At 35.2% G+C, this 20,323-nt stretch overlaps 1 protein-coding gene and 1 long non-coding RNA gene across 7 annotated transcripts in view; one reads left to right on the plus strand and one right to left on the minus strand.

Moving 5' to 3' along the window:
* The window catches only part of LOC103910797 (uncharacterized), a 1,018,570-nt gene that overhangs the window by 257,730 nt on the left and 740,517 nt on the right, over window positions 1–20,323 (minus strand). The window lies entirely within an intron of this gene.
* LOC137491310 (uncharacterized) lies at window positions 5,584–9,342 on the plus strand. 2 transcript variants are annotated; one of them, XR_012402753.1, is made up of 3 exons: window positions 5,584–5,668; window positions 6,023–6,091; window positions 6,378–7,192. It is a non-coding gene; the product is annotated as an uncharacterized lncRNA (long non-coding RNA). The 2 variants fall into 2 exon arrangements; XR_011011278.2 differs by lacking the exon at window positions 5,584–5,668 and adding an exon at window positions 7,463–9,342 and having other exon boundaries at window positions 6,005–6,091; window positions 6,378–6,503.

Raw genomic sequence — 20,323 nt, forward strand, 5'->3', positions numbered from 1 at the left:
CCTGTGGACCGACCGTGGGCCGCCAGCTAACACTTATTTAAAACCAGCGATCCGATGGCGGACCACCGTCGGAAAAGCGGCGGCAGCCGCTGGTGGGCCGCTGGAATAACGATGAGGAAATTGCCGGTGGACCGCCGGCGGGCCGCCAGTGGCCCGCTGGTCTTATGTTAGCTGGGAAGTCATCACGCTTCACGTAGCCTTACCCAACCAATATAAATGTCATTTAAAAAAATAAAAAAACGGTAGCTATTTGTGTTACTTAGTTACATTTAAGGCATTAGCCAGAAAAATACCTAAAAAAAGATACATACATTTAGTTATTACCGTGAGAATTGGTTAAATTTTGTCATAGATAACACGCAGGTAACTCACCTGAGTATATAACTTTTTTTTCATAGTTTTAAAGGTAAAAGTAAAGATTTATGTTAGGCTATAATAAGTTTGGTTTCTTTTCTTGATATTGTCCGGTTGGCATTTGTAAAAACGCCATCATAAACCATTATGTTTTATTTTTTGATTTTATTTATTTGCTAAGCCTATTATAATAGCTTGTTTTCAGGTTACATTTTCTTTATTTAGGGCCATGAGCTATCAAAACAATATCGATATGATAACTGTATTTTAGCTGTTAAAATAGGCCTAAAATATATTTTCGTATGTTTCATTTAAACGCAAAAGGCATTTTTAAGTGCCCTAACTTGACTGTTGCTGCATAATGGGATGTTTCTTTCACAACTGTTAATGCGCTTTAGCTATGTCAAAATGAAAGCAAACATTTAAAAGGGTTCTGCGTTATGTCAATTTAAGTTTAATTTTAATAATGTTAATAATAATGAATATAATACATTTAAATATTAATTATAGTGTAGCTTACTGTGATAATGTGCAGTGTCCCACTAAACATTTTATTAGGCTACTCCAATATGAAAAAAAAACCTCATGTACAAATGACTGGCAGTTGCGTCTCTGCTAATATTAATTTAACAGCACGTTTTTTTTGCATTTTTTTTTCCTTTTAGAGCTCAAGAGAGTTGTATTCAAAGAATTAGTTTACCAAATCATGTAATGAATTAGGCTGCTAGTCTTTATGTTAACTAGTACAGTTTTCTCCCGTGTGAGTTGAGTGCGCCTCTGCTGCTGCGTGTGTGCACCTGACCTGACGCGGGTACCAGATCTCTCCAAATTCTTTCTGAAGAGGCAAGGTCTTACTTTATAGTATAGTCTAGGTTATTTAGTAAAAAATGTGTCTGTGACATGGGTCTGTATATGTGCAGTGGGGCCTGCAGTACGCACTGTACCCAACATGAGGGAGCAAATTAATGCTGGTTTTTTTTTATTTATTTATTTATTTTTATTTATTTATTCATTTATTTATTTATTACATAATTTAAACTGATAACTGATTAAACAGTGTGTGATATATTCAAAGCAAGAAAAAATGACAACAAATAAAGGTGTGCGTTTGTGTGTTTTAAAGCGTTTTTCCGCAAAAATTACCATTCAGATTACTATTGCTTAATACAAGGTTCAAAATGAGTAAATGCTCTTTAAAACAGAAAAACTTAATTTAGACATTTGAGTCTAAATCTAATGAGACAAATATGATCCCCTGCACGGAGTGGAGACAGTCTCATTATTAGCACATGAGCCATGGAAATCGTCTCGTTTCATCAGACAGATTAGATCCAGCTGCTGCGCAGTAATCTCGCATGGAATTTAATTTTACAGACTGGCTTAAATAAGCAGACATCTCCATTCTCACAAGGAGTTTGAGTTATTTCACCTTTCAACTGAGTATGGTAATGTGGGCATGTTCAGTGCTGTTGGAATACGAACTTGTAAACGCCTGTCCTGCGCATAAATTATTTGTTTAAATTAATTAAATTGTAATTGACCGGTACAACATGGAAAACAGTTTAATACAGGCTTCTCTGATACTGAATATTTCACTTTAATGTTATAACATTAATATAATATTAATGTTATTTAGGCTAGAATAATACATTTTTTATTAATTTTTATTTATTTTATTTATTTTGACAACCGAATTAGTGATTCAGCATTGTTGAAGCATATAGCGGATTTGAAGCATCTCAAATGTTATTCGTTCTTATATTTTCTCTAGAAAATAACTGAACATCAAAATTATTGAAACAAAGAGAAAAACTATACGAAATTTTTTTTAATATTTTTTTTTCTAAGAAAAATATATATTTTTGTTTGAGCCTGTCCTCTCAGCTGTGCGGGAGGATGATTTTCAGTCAGTGGAAAGTGAGGATTTAATTAGCCTAATGCTTCACCAAATGTATTGTCTCACAATCTTTTGACATATATTTGCAATTTTAAAGATTATGTTTTGAGCGTCTGATTTTTCCTTGGTGCTGATGTGTTTTATTACATTTAGATTTCAATGAAATATTAAAATTAAAAAGGAAACGAATTATGTCATAACGAAAAAATATTGTCTTTGACAGTAAGCATCTGTGTCTTGACATTATTGGGAAAGGAGCGGGCGGTGCTGGATTTAGCGTACAAAAATAGTGTTATTCCATGCGTTCAAAATAATTACAAACATCAATGTCATCTAAAGTCTTAAAATAATTAAATGTTGTAATAATATATTAAATAATGCCTAACATCTCCGTTTAGGCTGTTTAAACTGTTTCTGTCTTTTAAAACAGCAAGTTCTGCGAAAAAATCGTGCTCTCCCGTTTGCGAAGTGAAAGTGAGGTGCAGCGTATGTATGAGTATGAGTTAGCAGCTACTGAACCACCTGCTAACTCATACACATAGACTGTATTAACAAAAATATCACAATTTAAGGTAATAACATCATAAAATATGTTGATATATATTCCTAATTGTTATATGCAATAGAATTCTGGTCAGTAAAAAAGAGTGTCAGTATATATTGACACTCTCTTTATATCACATTTCTAACATAATAGTTTTAATAACTATTTTAATACTAGATATTTTTAATATATCAGTTTAAAGTGCACTTTAAAAACTTAACTATAGGTTAATTATAGGGTAAAGTTATGGTAGGATTAATTAAGTCATTTTATAGTGATTTGTTACAATTAAAAAAAAAACTCAAGGAGGCTATTATTGACCCTAAAATGTTTTTTAAACATGATTTCGTTGTATTGTCGTTTATTTAAAATATTTTAGCAGCCAGTTATTTTAAAGAGAAATAAAAAAAATTACAGTCATTGTAGCAGACTAAGACAACAATCTGATTATGCAGTAAGGAGCCCCGCCTTTACTCTTGAGGGTGAGCTCACGCAGTTTGCACTAAACACCTGTGTCTTTTAAAAAAAGGTTTGCTTGCTGTTTATGCTCTTCAGGATCGTTGCATTTTTGCTGTTTTTTTGTGTTCCATTTTGATGCTCTTTGATGTAGGACAAAAAGGCAAATTTCTAAAACAAGTGGTTATTGTAGCTCGTTAGATCGTGAAGACATAATAATTATAATAATAATAATAATAACTTTAATTTAGATGAATGCACATTCAATTAAATTAATTAATTATTTTCACTATTTTATTTTATTTAAATGTAAACAAGAAGACAGATATATGCGTTTCATATACATTGTTATATTTTATAACAATATAATATAAATGTAAATGACCAGGCTAAATACTTATGATTCTTAACTTTTGTGTTTTGTGTGATTTTTTTTTAAAAAGTATTGTTATAAATTAAATATTTAACGTGTTAATCTGTATTTAATTTTACCAAATGATTAATAATCAAGCAGTTTTTACAATTTTTAAATAAAACATTTAGAATTGTTTTGTAATCTTTAATTAATGCATTGGATACAAAACTGCTATTTAAATTTAAACGTTTGACTGGAGCGTCGTTAATCTTAATTTTTAATTATTAAATAAAATTTAGCCACAGGTAATTTTGCAAATAAATTAATAAATAGGCGTCACGGTGGCGCAGCACAATTCGGACAGCTAGATGGTCGCTGGTCGACAGATCAGAATTGGGTCAGTTGGCATTTCTGTGTGGAGATGCATGTTTTTTTTCGTGTTGGCGTGGGTTTCCGGATGCTCCGTTTTCCCCCACAAGACATCCCACACAGAAAGAACGTTCATTCATTCATTCATATTCTTGTCGGCTTAGTCCCTTTATTAACCCGGGGTCGCCACAGCGGAATGAACCGCCAACTTATCCAGCACGTTTTTACGCAGCGGATGCCCTTCCAGCCGCAACCCTGGAAAACATCCACAAACACTCATTCTCACACATTCATACACTACGGACAATTTAGCCTACTCAATTCACATGTACCGCATGTGGACTGTGGGGGACACCGGAGCACACAGAGGAAACCCACGCGAACGCAGGGAGAACAAACTGCCTATGGTTTATGATGCGTTTTTACATTTGCAAAGCGGACAACTGCACACTTATCATAACCTAACATAAATCTTTATTTTTACCTTTAAAATTATAAAAAAAAAGGTATATTCTAGAGTTGTGTGTTATCCATGCCAAAATTTAACCAATTCTCTCGGTAATAACTGTATTTAGGTTGCTATCTTTTAAAGGTATTTTTCTGTCTACACTGCTTTAAAATTTAAGTAATTAACACAAATAGCTACTATTTTTTTATTTTTTAATGACATTAGATTGTAACATTTAACTTTTTCTCATTTATATTGGTTGGGTACGGCTACGTGAACACTTTTTTCAGTGTACGTGAAGCGTGATGATTTTGCTGATTTCACTATATTTATTTATCGGTATAGAATAGTCTAACCGTGGGTTAGCTTGCAAGCATAGTTTGACGTCTTTACCTAAAACTGTACATATTTATTATTTGAAATAAAACGGAAATGAATATGGAGAATAAAATAATGTTAAGTTTCCCAGAGATGGGTTGCGGCTGGAAGTGCATCTGCTGCGTAAAAACTTGCTGGATAAGTTGGCGGTTCATTCCGCTGTGGCGACCTCGGATTAATAAAGCGACTAAGCCGACAAGAAAATGAATGAATGAAAATAATGTAAAGCCCTTGTTTGGGACTGAAAGATCTGTCGCATTTATATAAACGGTAATGTTGCACTACCTTCATTGATAAAGCCAGTAATAATGAAACTGTGCGTATTATTACTACAATAAAAGTACTTATATATACTGCCTTAAGCTAGTAACTTGGGCAGCAATGCAAAGTAATAACAAATAAGTGAATAAATAGCCTAAATGAAAGGAACAAGAGGGTCCAAAATCAGTCATAACCCAGCCGGCACACGACCGACCTTCAACGTTGAAATATGGTTGAAATAAGGTCAGATGTGTTTTGAACGTTGAAATAATGTTGATAGAACGTTTAATGTTGAACGGTTGAAAAACAGCCTGCATATGACAAGGCTTCAACGTTGAAATGTGGTTGAAAATACGTCAGTTGTTGCTTTAATGTTGAAACAATGTTGAATGATAAATGGTTGAAAAAAGTTACAGAAATCCTTGTACAAATCAACGTTGACATTTTTTTATCATGGTCTGTATGTTGAATTAACGTCATGGCTTGACCCAATATTCAACATGTTTGGTTACCATGGTATCGGAGGACTCGGCGCACGCGGCCACGCGCAGCGCTTCACTTCACTTAATTATGAACACCTGACCTGCAGTGCAGCAGAATTCAGAGGTAAGCGTGTTTTTAGATGCTTTAATGTTTTATTTACCCCCCGATTTTGTTTTACACACAGTATCTTAAATGTGACTTGGTGTAGTGTTTCGAATTTTGAAGCATTTAAAACTTTCCAGTTTGGTTTAGTTTGCGCTCCGGTGACGCGCAGCTAACCTCGAGGTAATGTCACATGTTTAACGTTAGTCTAAATGAGCGTTTTTATGGCAAATTCAAAGCGATAAACTCCAAACGCAGTTTAAAGTTACTGAGCAACGTTATAAAACAATATCATTTTTATACGCTGTATAATTAGTGTTATTATTACAAAGTGAACTGCTTTCGTTTCACTGTTGTTGTTGTTTTTGCTTTTAGACATGTAACTTAACGTACTCCAGAGACGCACTAACTTGCACAGCATTGAATGGAAAAGGCTTTGTCCATGTAAGTTTACTTTACCTTTAACTAAGCTAGCCTATCTGTTAAATCTTCTTGGTGCTTTGGTTGGTGATATTCTCTTTCTAATCTGTTTGTTTATTGATTGTTAGGCTATGTTGTGATATTATATTGTTATATTGATATTATTATTGTGAAATCATGTTGTGATGTTACTATGTGACAGTATTGGGGAGCAAATATGTATTTAGTGAGAAATTAATGTTTAAATTACACTTTGTATAGTAGCAAATAAGAGGTGTAATGGGTTTTAACTTTCTGGGTTTTCTGGAAGGTCCAGTTGAGGGCATCAAGAACACGCAGATAGCCTAAACCTGTGTCAGCCTGGACAGACTGCGGTTCTGCTACTCCACGCCAATGCTTTTGTATGGATGTCTGACTACTACAGTGTTCTCTAAAGGTATTACTGGAGCAAAACAACAGCACCCGTTACAGTGAAATTTGTATTCATAAAAATAGTAATACATGTGTAGCAGGTCCAGTACATGTGATGTCATTGAGAAGTTGTTTTTATTAAATGTCATTAAAACAAATAAATAAACATGCTATTTAAATAAATCTAAATATTAAAAACTTGAGGATTAAGAAGAAATTAAATGCATCATCTGTCTTGCGAAAAGGGTCTACTTAAGAATTCTGGTGTTTCCCAACTGAAAGGGATAGTTCACTCAAGAATGAAAATTTACTCACATTTTACTCCCCAAATGGTTTAAAACCATTATGAGTTTATTTTGTTGAACACAAAAGAGGCTATTCTGAAAAAAAACTAAAAACCTGTAAACATTGACCTCCATAGTAGAAAAAAATACTATAGAATTCAATGGTTATAGATTTGCAGCTTTCTTCAAAATATCTTCTTTTGTGTTCAATGTGGTCAGTAAATGACGACAGAATACAAATTTTAAACTATCCCTTTAATTTTCTGTCCTACATGCAGACTTTTGCAGAAGTGCTACTCCTTCTAGAGTTTTTCTCAACCATGTGTCTAAAAAGCTTTAAACAGCTTTTACAGTACATGTAATGGTTCACAACAACTTGTAATTATTAAATGTGTTGAATGTTTCATGGTTCTTTACTGCAGCCCTTGTTTTAAAAAAAAAAAAAGAAATTTTTTCGAGAATCTGAAATTTGAATTCTGGAAATGCTGGCACCGGTGGTGGCGAAGGGCTTCCTGACGATATCACACCTAATTCTTCACTTCTCTTAGTTAGGAATATTCAGATGTATGAGTTAAAATTATTGAGTGTGGCGATTATTATAAGACAAATTTGGATTCAATAAAAAATAAATATTTGAATTTTTACTTTGTATAATAGCAGATACCAACTTAATTGTAACCTCGTATTTCATTTATTGCAGGTTTTCTGGAAGCTCCATTTGAGGGCATCAAGGACATACTGATGGCCTAAACCAGTGTCAGCCTAGACAGACAGACATCTATTGCAGTTCTGCTACACAAGACCAAACTCTCTGCTTTTGTATGGATGTCTGACTAGTACGGTGTTCTCTAAAGGTATAACTGGAGCAAAACAACAGCATCCGTTACAGTGAAATTTGTGTTCATAAAAGATAGTGATATATGTGTAACAGGTCCAGTACATTTGTCATAAAGGTTAAATCACAGTAAGTACTGTAAAAATAACTTGTTTGCCTCTGCCACAACAGGTCATGGTGTGTGCATACTGCTCGTAGTAAACACACACGCTGATCTGATGTGGGAGAGATATATGCAAACATATTTGTATTTACTGTTTTGTTTTGCCTCACTAAAGTGTTGTTGGAGCTTGGTATGTTCACAGTTGAAATCACTGAAGTCACATGGAACGTTTGGACAATGTGTTTTGTGCCTTATCTGGACAATGACCATCTTGGGACCATTGCTGTCTGTAGAGGATGAGGAGCATTTAATCTAAAATATTTTAGTTTGTGTTCTGAAAATTAACAGGTCTCTGGGATGACACAAGTAATTAATAACAGAACCTACTGTATATGAACACTTAATGTGACATGTAATAGTGAAATAGTGGTCCTACATTCACAAATGTGAGCCACTATTATAAGACCCATGTGAACATGCAATTTTTATGATACTAATAATAATGGAATAACAAATTGCTATTACTGTTGTGTTTGTGAGAGAGAATCAAACCATATATTCTACACATTTTCTTGATGATTTACTGAAATATTTGTCTACATGTTCCACTGTCACAGGTGCTCAGTTTTGCTGCAGTAATGCTAAACACAATAGATGTACTTTATGCAAAAAAAAAAAAAAAAAAAAAAAAAAAAAAAACTACTAAATATTTAGCATGCAGACCTGCAAAGTGAAGGAGTAATGTCAGGTTTAGATTATAGCATGAGTTTTCACTATTGTGAATGTGAAGCCATTCATTCACAATGAACTGGAATAGCAAACCTCATTATTGATTTTGTAGGAAACTCACCTGGTGTTTGAGAAATAAATATGTATTTAACTGCTAGACTGATATAGATGTTTTAGTGTTTTACACTTGATTCTTTGTCCCCAGTGCCAGCTATAACCTCAAGTGTTTCTCTCAACCTATAAAACCTCAAACAGATGTAATGAATTTCACTTGTGATTCTTAGTTGTGAGTGATGTTTTTTATTTTATTTTTTTTACTGCAGCCACTTTAAAAATGGGTATTTTGTAAACTTTGTAAACAGAATTGTATTTTGGAGACTGTGATGGTTGAAGCGTAGTTTAGTTACTTAGTTTAATTTAGTTAGCATCTGTCTTTCTGAAGACGGTAACACTTTACAAAAAGGTTGTATTAGTAAGTGTTAATGTATTTACTAACATGAACAAAGAGCAATGAAGCATCTTTCATATAAAGAAAGTACAGTTCATGTCAGCTCAGTGCATTAATGTTAACAAGCATACATTTTGATTTTAATAGCATCGGGACATATTTCAATTAATTAAATGATTAATAAATGCTGTACAAGTATTTGTTCTTTGTTCATGTTAGTAAACATTAACTAACTTTAATTCATGAAACCTAATTAAAAAGTGACTCTTTAGTTGTATGCCTTTTTCTGTATTTGAGTGTACAGCATGTATAGTAACCTGCATGGTTTTGATGAACTGTATGCTGTAAATGTTGCTGTATATTTAGAATAAATGAAATAATGAGGTGTGTATTAAATAAATTGATACACAGGCTAAGTTGTGTATTTTTGTCGTGTATTTTTATTAGTAAAAATTTGTTTGCTATATTTATGGACTTTGCGTTGTATGTAATTTCTATTTAACTTGCGTTGAAATGTATGACGGTGAAACAACGTCACGGTATCAACGTTGATCCAATTTGCAAAATCGAAAGGTAATTCAACCTTCTTTCAACGTCTACAAAACGACCACAATTCACCCATGAAGAAGGTAAGAGTGAAACAACGTTGTGATTTCAACGGTGAATCACCGGTGGTGGTCCGACGGTGAAACAACGTCACTATATAAACGTTGATCCAATTTGCAAAATCGAAAGGTAATTCAACGTTGATCCAACCATAGACCTGACGTTGATTCAACGTTGAATCACCGTTGAAATGCCGGCTGGGAAGGTCTGCCCTATTAAAATGCCCCTGGCGCAGGGCCTGTCAGGGATGGCATTGTGGGGTTTTGCTATAACGCACATCAAACGCACCCAAACAAGCTAACCAACGTATTCAAGACCACTAAAGCTGGCAGGAGCTTGATGGGCTGGAGCTAAAATCTGCATTAGCCCTCCAACTGATGTTGCCCATGCAGCCCTAATAGTATTGAGTCAGTTTGCGTTTGCAGACCTGCTGACAATGTAACTTTATATTTTATTCATTATTTCAATTAATATTTTGCTAATTAATAACTGTAAAAATGTTATTGAATCTACTTAAAAAGATTTTCTATTTACGTTCAATATGTCTGATACAAGGTTGTTGTGCTCTGGCTTCTTTAAGGGAGGCGCACCGGAAAGCAGAAAAAAGGGAAAAAAGGAAGTGGAGGATTTCGGCAGATGCAATGCTGTTGTAATGTTCTTTGTGAATGTTATGTCGATGCTCCAGATTAAAGAAAAGAAACGAATTATCACCCTGGTAACCAGCGTTTATTTGCGATGCCCACGTTGGAGAGAATGGTCTGTAAACAGCCATAAATAAGGGTTACAATAACATGCCCGCTCACTTTTGCCAAGGCACTTCCAAAAATACATTTCTGCTGATGCCATCTATCTAAAATGAACATTTACAAGCATAAAGACGTGGAATCGATCTATGGTAAAAGGTACTTTGTTAATAAGCATTTGCTATTAGTTCAGAGTCACTTCTTCCGCTACGATCAGTGGTGAACTAGTCTTGTCTGGTTCTGTTCATCGTTGATTGGGTGAGAGCAGCTCAAGCTTACTGGCTGTGGAAATCAGCGGGCGTGGCTCACTTCAGGAAAGCGCCGTTTGTAACGCGCGTTTAAGTGGGGTTAAAACGGCGTTTTAAACGGCGTTTTGTGGCAAGCGGAACGCGTCATAAGCCGCGCTTTTTACTAACACTAAAACGGCGTTAAAAACGGCGTTTTTTTACAGGTTTACGCGCGTTATTTGCGGCGTTTGCAATCAGAACGGCGTTTTTAGCGGCGTTTGAAATGGTATTAGCGCCGTTTAATGCGGCGTTTTAATTGTAAACGCGATTGATTAATAGTGTTTTTATGAGCTCTTGGGCTTGCCATAAGGTCATGCCTACAGCGCGCGCGCGCGATCAGTTCTCTCCGCTCGCTCGCTGGTTCTTCTCTCTGCTCGCGCGAAACAGATTTGATTTTTGTCAGTCCTGGGGCGGGACTTGGTGTACTTGTTATCTGTTATATATTTACGAGGCAAACACACACAGAGATGCCATCAAGCGTGCTTTACTTAGATATAAACAACGTCATCACATCAATACATCACATGGCTTAAATAGTTGTCAAGAACCAATCAATAGCGAGACCAACACCCAGATCATTACACACACACATTATCCCAATACACCACATCACCTTCCCTCTTAAGATAATCATCACATAAATCAAACATTACAAAATACAGTTCAACATTACTATGTTTCCACTTAGTCTCTGAAACGTTGTGGTAACTTAATAGTTCGTTTAGATCGACGTGGCCCCACTGGGCTTGCAGGTCCCACTGGGCTTGCCGCCCCAGATACAGGAAGTCCAGATTCACATTCAACAGCTGGAGATTCCGTCAACCCTGAATTTTGGCTGCTTGAATCAGTCAACTCTTTTTCAGAACTTGGTTTCTCCAATGAGCTGTACGAACTCAACTGATCAGTTTCTGATGAAGAATGACGTGGCCTCAACTGATCACCATGCCGTTTATACATAGTGGTTGATGATGAATCACACACCTTATATGATACTGGTCCAGTCTGCTGCACCACCACTCCAGACAACCATTTTGGATCTCCTCCAGCTGTATTACGCAAGAAAACAGACTCATCAACAGCAAAGGACCTTTCCCGTGCCTTATGATCGTGTAAGTGTTTTTGCAAATATTGCTTCTTGCGAACAACTTCATGAATATTTGGTTTCAGGAAATCCAACCTGGTACGGACATGTCTCCTCAAGAAAAGATCAGATGGTGATTGGCCAGTGGTACAATTTGGAGTAGTGCGATAGCGCAATAAAAATAAAGATATTTTATCTTCAATGCACATCTGCTCGTTTTTCAGTTTTTTCATGCCCACCTTAAAGGTCTGGACATATCTCTCTGCCAACCCATTGGTGGCGGGATGTCTAGGTGCCCCAGTAGTATGCAAAATACCATTCCTTCTTACAAATGTCTGAAATTCATCTGAAGTAAAAGTAGTTGCATTGTCAGTCACAATCTGTTCTGGTAATCCATATGCTGAAAACAATCGCTTCAATCTGGTAATTGTAGCTTGAGATGTAATGTGTGACATTCGGAAAACTTCTAACCACTTTGAATAAGCATCCACTACAATCATAAACATATTGTTCAGGAAAGGGCCAGCAAAATCTATGTGCAGACGTTTCCAAGACTCACCCGGAAACTCCCATGGATGAAGAGGAACTTGACTGGGCACTCGTTGTTCTTGTTGACAAATTTCACACTCTTTGCAACATTTTTCCACATCCATATCAATTTTCGGCCACCACACATACTTGCGAGCCAAGGCTTTCATTTTAACAATGCCGGGGTGTCCTGCATGAAGTTCATACAACACTGATTTTCGAAGTTTGAAAGGTATAATCACCCTTGTTCCCCATAGCACACAACCCTGTTCCATCGATAACTCGTCTCTTTTAGTCTGAAACACCTCCAACTCTTCTGCCACTTCACTTGGCCAACCCTCCATTACATACTGGGCAACTTTAGACATATGTAGATCTCTTCTAGTTGCTCTAGCAATCTGTGATGCATTTATAGGGGCCTCATGTATATGATTAGATAGCAGGGTATTAATATGTGCTGACATGGCTTCTGTACCCACATCTGTAATTTCAGGCAATGGCACTCGTGACAATCCATCAGCATTTCCATGCATCTCTGCCTTGCGGTAACAAATGTGGTAATCATAGGCTGCTAAAATTATTGCCCACCTCTGGATACGGGCAGCAGCCATCATTGGGAAATGTTTATGTTCCCCAAATAAAGTCACAAGAGGTCTGTGATCAGTCATCAGCTTAAAGGATCGTCCCCACAGATATTGATGAAATTTTTTTACACCAAAAATAATGCTTAATGCTTCTTTCTCAATCTGAGAATATTTCTTTTCTGCGGGTGACAAAGTGCGTGAAGCATAAGCAATAGGGCGTTCCTCACCATTTGGCATTGTATGCTGCAACACTGCTCCGATTCCATAAGCTGAAGCATCACATGCTAGTTTCACAGGTAACTCTGGATTATAGTGTACTAACACTTTATCACTAGTCAACAGCTCTTTGCACTTCTCAAATGCACTTTGTTCTTTCTTCCCCCAATACCAGATCACTTGCTCTTTTAAAAGTCTATACAATAGAGCCAACACTGTGCTCTGATTTGGTACAAAACGTCCATAATAATTAACCAAGCCTAAAAAAGCTCGCAATTCCTTTACATTTAAAGGTGCTGGAGCATCCTGGACAGCCTTCACCTTGTCCTTCGTTGGATACACTCCTCCTCCATCCATCACATGACCCAGATATTCAATTTGAGTCTGGCCCCACTCACATTTACTTTTTTTTACTCTTAATCCAGAGTCTTGTAACCGCTGGAGAACTTGACTAACAATTGATAGATGCTCTTGTTCATCTTTTCCCACAATCAACAAATCATCCAAGTATACCACAACTTTCAGGTCCTTCATCAAATTTTCCATAATACGTTGAAAAATAGAGGGAGCTGAACTAATGCCAAAAGCCAGACGATTATAGACATAAAGTCCCTTGTGAGTGTTGATTGTTGTGTATTTCTTTGAGTCATCATCAAGCAAAACTTGCTGGTATGCCTGAGCTAGATCAATTTTAGAAAATACTTTTCCTCCACTTAAAGTGGCCAGAACTTCTTCAATTCTTGGTAACGGGTACGTTTCGGTGTTAGCAACTTGATTTACAGTGACCTTATAGTCTCCACATAGCCGAATTGTTTTATCTTTTTTTACCACAGGGACAACTGGAGCAGCCCATTCACTGTATGTAACTGGAGATATAATATTTGCTTTCTCCAATCGCTCAATTTCCTTTTCTACCTGTTCTTTCATGGCAAAGGGTAGTGGACGACTCTTGAAAAATTTTGGCTGCACATCTGATTTTACTGAAATTGTAGCTTTAATATCCTTCAAAGTTCCCAATTCATCCCTGAAGACTTCATTGTATTTCTCAAGAACTTCTTGAATTGATGTAGGCTGTTGCATTTGATTCACATAGTAAATTCCTTTCCAATTCAACTTAATTTTATGCAACCAATTTCTACCACACAAATTAGGTCCGTTACCTTCAACCACAAGCAAGGCCAACTCATTTATTTGGTGTTCATACTGAACAGTGGCTCTGAATTGTCCCAGAACTTTAATGCTTTCACCAGTATAAGTTTTTAACTTTACTTCAGCTCTTTCCAGTGGTACATTAGCAAATGACTGTTTGTATGTTTGGTGGGAAATTATACTCACAGCAGCTCCTGTATCAACTTCCATCAGTACATCTTGCTGATTCACAGTAAAATTCACTTTAAACTTCTGTTTTTCCGCATCACTCAACAGAGAAAACATTTCCAATTCTGGCTCTTCGGCATCCATATAAGCCGTCACGTTGCTCTTTCTCTCATGTTTACTTTTATTTGGGTAAGGCTTTTCTTTTTCTCTACACGCTTTCTTTAAATGACCAAATTTTCCGCACTGATGGCATTTAGAATTCTTAAAATAGCATTCATGTGCCTTATGATTGCTACCTTTACATCGATAACATGCATACCTCTGGTGATGCGTAGTTTTCACTTTATGCACAGCCGCCGCATCCTCTGCTTTCCTCAGCTGTTGCGTATCCCGATCAGCTGTTTCCATACTGAGAGCAATTTCAAATGCTCGTGCAAACGTGAGCGCATCCTCTGAAAGCAATCTTCGTTGGCATGCTTCGCTTTGTATTCCGCTAACAAAACGATCACGTAACGCTTCATCCAAACTTGCACCAAAGTCACATTTTGACGCACATTGTTTGAGTTCGGCAACATACTGGGACACAGTTTCATGAGGCTTTTGTATGCAGTGCTGAAATCGGAAGCGCTCAGCTATTATTAGCGGTTTGGGTTCAAAGTGTGCTTGCAGGATCCCGACAATTTCTCTAAATGTCTTATCCTTCGGCTTTAAAGGTTGAACCAAGTTTCGCAATAGCCCATAAGTGGAAGCACCAACAGCACTTAGTAATGTCGCCACTTGCTTTGTATCATCCACATCATTAGCAATCATGAATAACTCCACTCGCTCAATATATGCTGACCAGGACTCATTTTCTGGTTTATACTCATCTAATCTTCCGATTTGGGCCATATCTACACAATTTTCCTCGTCGCCAGTTTGTTATATATTTACGAGGCAAACACACAGAGATGCCATCAAGCGTGCTTTACTTAGATATAAACAACGTCATCACAACAATACATCACATGGCTTAAATAGTTGTCAAGAACCAATCAATAGCGAGACCAACACCCAGATCATTACACACACACATTATCCCAATACACCACATTATCTCTAACGCTATTGGCTACTCTGCCTTTCCGGAAGTTAGCCGGGATTGGACGCAGGTAAGCTAGTTTCCCCGTTAAATAAAAATATATAGGATATCTTATTATAATGTCACAATGTGAAACTAATAGACTCACTTTCTCAGTAATAATAGGTGGAGACTTACTTTCAATAATGAGATATTTCTTGTAATAATTAATCTCATAATAATGCCTATTCTTACCATCATGACCAAGTCATATAATGACATATCAAAATAATGAGATATATTTCTGTAACAAACTTTATTACTTGGGAGAGAAAGAGAGAGTTATACCATGTGGCAAAGAATCTCTCCATTAAACAGAAATTGGGAAAAAAATATACATGGGCTAATAATTCAGGACTTATAATTCAGACTTTAAATGTGTGTTTTGAACCATTTGATGAAGTTTAGCACCTACATTTAAACTAAACTCAAGCCAAATTTATGAACATGAACTCATGTGTTCAAATTTATAAAAAATCTTTTTTTTTTTCTTAGACTCATTGTCCTTGAGTCATTTTCTTATGAAGAACAAGTCAGAATAAATTGGATGGACAATAGTATACAAAATAGGCTACACATGCATGAAGTGCATAAAGTACAAAGGTTTATAGTAAATATACTGCCATTAGTCATTCCACTAAACAGTTAAAGTCAGAATTATTAGCCCGCCTGAATTATTAGCCCCCTGTTTATTTTATCCTATTTTTTATTTAATTGAGAGAAGATTTTTTTTTCAAAAATTTCTAAACAAAATAGTTTTAATAACTCATTTCTAATAACTGATTTATATTATCTTTGCCATTATGATAGTAAATAATATTAGACTAGATATTCTTCAAGACACTTCTATACAGCTTACAGTGACATTTAAAGGCTTAACTAGATTAATTAGGCAGGTTAGGGTAATTAGGTAAGTTATTGTATAACGATGATTTGTTCTGTAAACTTTCGAAAAAAATAAATAGGTTAAAAAGGGTTAATAATATGGACCTTAAAGTGTGTTTTTTTAAAATTAAAAACTACTTTTATTCTAGCCAAAATAAAACAAGAAATAAGTGGGATAATAATTCTGACTTCAACTGCATATGTGACCTTTAAGATGTGGGCATGTTGTATAAAAAAGTGGTATTTGTATGCATCTGAATTAAAATAATGTAATGGATAGTGAGTAAAGCCAAACGAAGACTGTAGAAATTAAATTGTTGCTCAATAGGTGGCGATAAACACCCATCTGAATGTCTGTCACTGTATTCTTTATGTTTGATTGGGTGAATCATTTTTGATTGAAGTCTTTATATGCAGGTTATTCAATCATTAACTAAAAATGAGACTGAAAAATAAAAATTATATATATATATATATATATATATATATATATATATATATATTTTTTTTTTTCCACTGATCTATATTACAAAAAAATTTAATTAATATAATAATATACAAAGCTGCACTGCATATCTGCATTGTGTGGAAAGATCTAAAAACCAAATAAACTCTTCTGAAGACAATATTTCCTAGAAAGATCAACCCCAAGTGTCATAATGAGCTCTGCTGTTGTGGTTAATAATGAAGTAAAATACAACAAACCAGAAGTGCTGCACGGGACAAATCAAATGGGTTCAGAAAGTCATGTTACAAGAATGCAAGTCATTATTTTAGAAGATTAATTATCATTATTTGACTGTTTCTCGAGATTGAATTCTCATAAAGTTCTCAGAAAGTTTCTTATGATTATGACTTGCAAATTGTATATATATTTAACGGCGTGATCTTTTAACCTGCGTCCAATCCCGGCTAACTTCCGGAAAGGCAGAGTAGCCAATAGCGTTAGAGAAAACAAGTACACCAAGTCCCGCCCCAGGACTGACAAAAATCAAATCTGTTTCGCGCGAGCAGAGAGAAGAACCAGCGAGCGCGCGGAGAGAACTGATCGCGCGCGCGCTGTAGGCATGACCTCGAGCGTCCATCGTGCGCACAGATGATGATGTGCGCGCGCGGGACTTGTTTTCTCGCGCTGGATCAGTTGAGCGCGCGCGTGAAGATCCCCTATGCGCTCACGAGCTGTAGTTTTCTCGCGTGTAGACCTGTAATCTGCTCACGGTTCACTTCTCCTCGCGCGCAAACATCACCGCTGCGCTTGATTAATATTGGTATTGATTTGCCGTCATAGAATATGCTTATTTTTTAAATTAGTATATCTCCACAGACACTTTAAATGAGTACTATTTTAAGGGGTTACCTTTGAAATGATCTTTGACTCTGACTACCAGCTCTAGGTAGTGGTGCAAAGCGTGTTGCTGGTGAACTTGAGGTTGTTTGACTAAATGAAAAACTGCGCTGACTCGTAGCAGTTTCAGGTTCGCAGCCATGAAGTCCAAGCTAGAAATGTCTCCACCATCCATTGGGAAAACAGCAACATTTGTAGAGTCTGTAAGGTACATACTGTCTGTGTTCACCTAAAACACAAAATAAACACTTATGACTCCTCCCCATGCAAAATAATTTTCTCCAACATTGATGGCAGAATAGGGTATATTCGGAAGTATGCAGAAGGACTTTTTTTTTATTTTTAGTAACCTGGGTCAAATGAGGTTTCAATGGAGTTTAAACACTGGCCTGCTGATCCTGACAGGTGTGTACTTGTAAACGGCTTTTCATCTCATTTTACACTTGAACCAGTAAATGAATGCTGAAGTCTATTTAACTGATTATCTTTTATCTTTTAATTACATTAACTGTAACATTTCACTGGAAGTTTATCTTGATGGAAAGAAACACTAGCTGTGCATACCCTATTCTTGAAAAGAACATTTTCTTAACCCTCAAACGTATTTCATATTGCAGCCCATAATTTAACTAGCATTGACACCACAGTCTCAGGTGTAATCCCATTTCAAAATATATATTTTTCCTAATTTCACATTTTTTCATATAAATTATGATGAAATAAACACTTATTTGTGCATATTTTTTCAGAATAAAAAAAGACTTATTTCTCTTATTTAGGAATGAGCTATAGTGATGATTTTCATACTACATATTCTCAGTTATACTGTCTTTTAATGTAATAGAAATAAACCATATGTGACCATTCCATCAGTTCAAAACTTCAGTTTTAAGGTAAGTATTTTTAAAATATTTTTGTCATATTAACAATGTACAACTTTAATTTAATTAGTTTCAATGTAATGCAATTTTAAGAATGAATTATTTGATTAATTCTTTTGAAAGTTTAAAGAAGTAGTTTAGTAAAGGTTCAGTCTATATTTTCAGTAAAAATATTTTTGTTCAATTTTTTTGTAGACCTATTAATGAACCAAAGCATGATTGTTGCTTATTCTTTTAATAGTCCGTATTCATATTGTAAATTTAACAAATGTAACACTTTAAAACAATTTACATTTAGTTCAGTCACATGTTTCCCTGTGATGGGTTGCAGCTGGAAGGGCATCCGCTGCGTGGAACATATGCTGGATAAATTGGCTGTTGCTTCTGCTGTGGCGACCCCGAATTAATAAAGGGACTAAAAAAAAGAATGAAGTTCACACATCTAAAACCAACATGGCAAGTCTATATAAATATATAGGCTACCTGTATTGTCTTGGTAGCAGTGGCGGTTCTAGTTTAAATGGCACCCTGGGTGAATCCACCCCAAACATACCATAATACCCGATCCCCAATATAAATATATATTTTAAATATATAGATTTAAAATAATTATTAATGACAAAATTAAATATTTTTATTATTTTCAATAAATATAACAATTTCTTTAATGTCATTATTAGTATACAACTATTATTCTAAATAAATAACAGAAATCAATCTTAAATGTAACTCAAAAACTATGTAAAGACACAACTGGAGTGATATTCAAAGACTTTTGCATGAATATTAAAGTTCTATAGAATACAAAGAATATATGTTTCATAGAATTATCTGTTGTCTTACACACGACTTATTGCTGAGAATTAATGTTATAAAGTCTTGGTTACCTCCCTGACTCATTATTCCTCATTTTTGCTTTATAGCCATATGATATAAACTTCAGCTTTGTCGACTTGCATGTGGACGCATATAGGGGATCAGGATCAGGGGCCAGTTCCATAAACCAAGCTTACAGAAAAAGCCAGGCTTATTTTAGTAAGTCAGGTTTATTAATGTCCGATTCTTTTTCATAAATCAAATTTACGATAGTTCAAACTCGGTTACTCTGGCAACTTATGCTGGGAAACTAGCCTGATTTACTCTCAGGTCTTAAGTTCAAGCTTAATCAAGGTCACAATAACCTTCACCTGCTGTAATTTGAGGCCTTTTTAATTGACTTAACCTCCTAATAATGATTACAACTTTATAGTCACTTAATAATATATATATATATATATATATATATATATATATATATATATATATATATATATGTATATATATATATATATATATATATATATATATATATATATATATATATACCAAACATCTTTAATACATATTAAACCAAAAAATAAATTAAAATAAAATACAAACTACAACATTTCAATTTTAGAATTCATATATATTTTTGAATCACTGATTCAAAGGTTGAATATGAGAGGCCCTGATCGACGCACAGCTTTAATTGAAACAAAGTGAACGCACACATTCTTATATTAATTTCAACAAGCTTTCAAGATTCAAAATATGAGAGAAATATGGAAAAAATACCAAATAATAGGATATAATGAAGTGAAGTGTTTGTCGAAAAGTTTTGCGAGGGAAAGGCAAAACATATATTTGGGAGAGACCGCAAAACATTTTTGCGAGGGAACGCAAAAACTTTTAAAATTATGTTTAACTATCACTCAGTTTTTTTTTCTCCCACCCATTTTTTCGTCACTATAACATCCCTTCCGGGTCTCCGTATATATATTATTGTAAATCATCCTGTAGAAAATTTTAATTTAAAAGAGATACCAGTGATG

The sequence above is a fragment of the Danio rerio genome, chromosome 4, assembly GCF_049306965.1.
Source record: "Danio rerio strain Tuebingen ecotype United States chromosome 4, GRCz12tu, whole genome shotgun sequence".
Classification (NCBI taxonomy): Eukaryota; Metazoa; Chordata; class Actinopteri; order Cypriniformes; family Danionidae; genus Danio; species Danio rerio.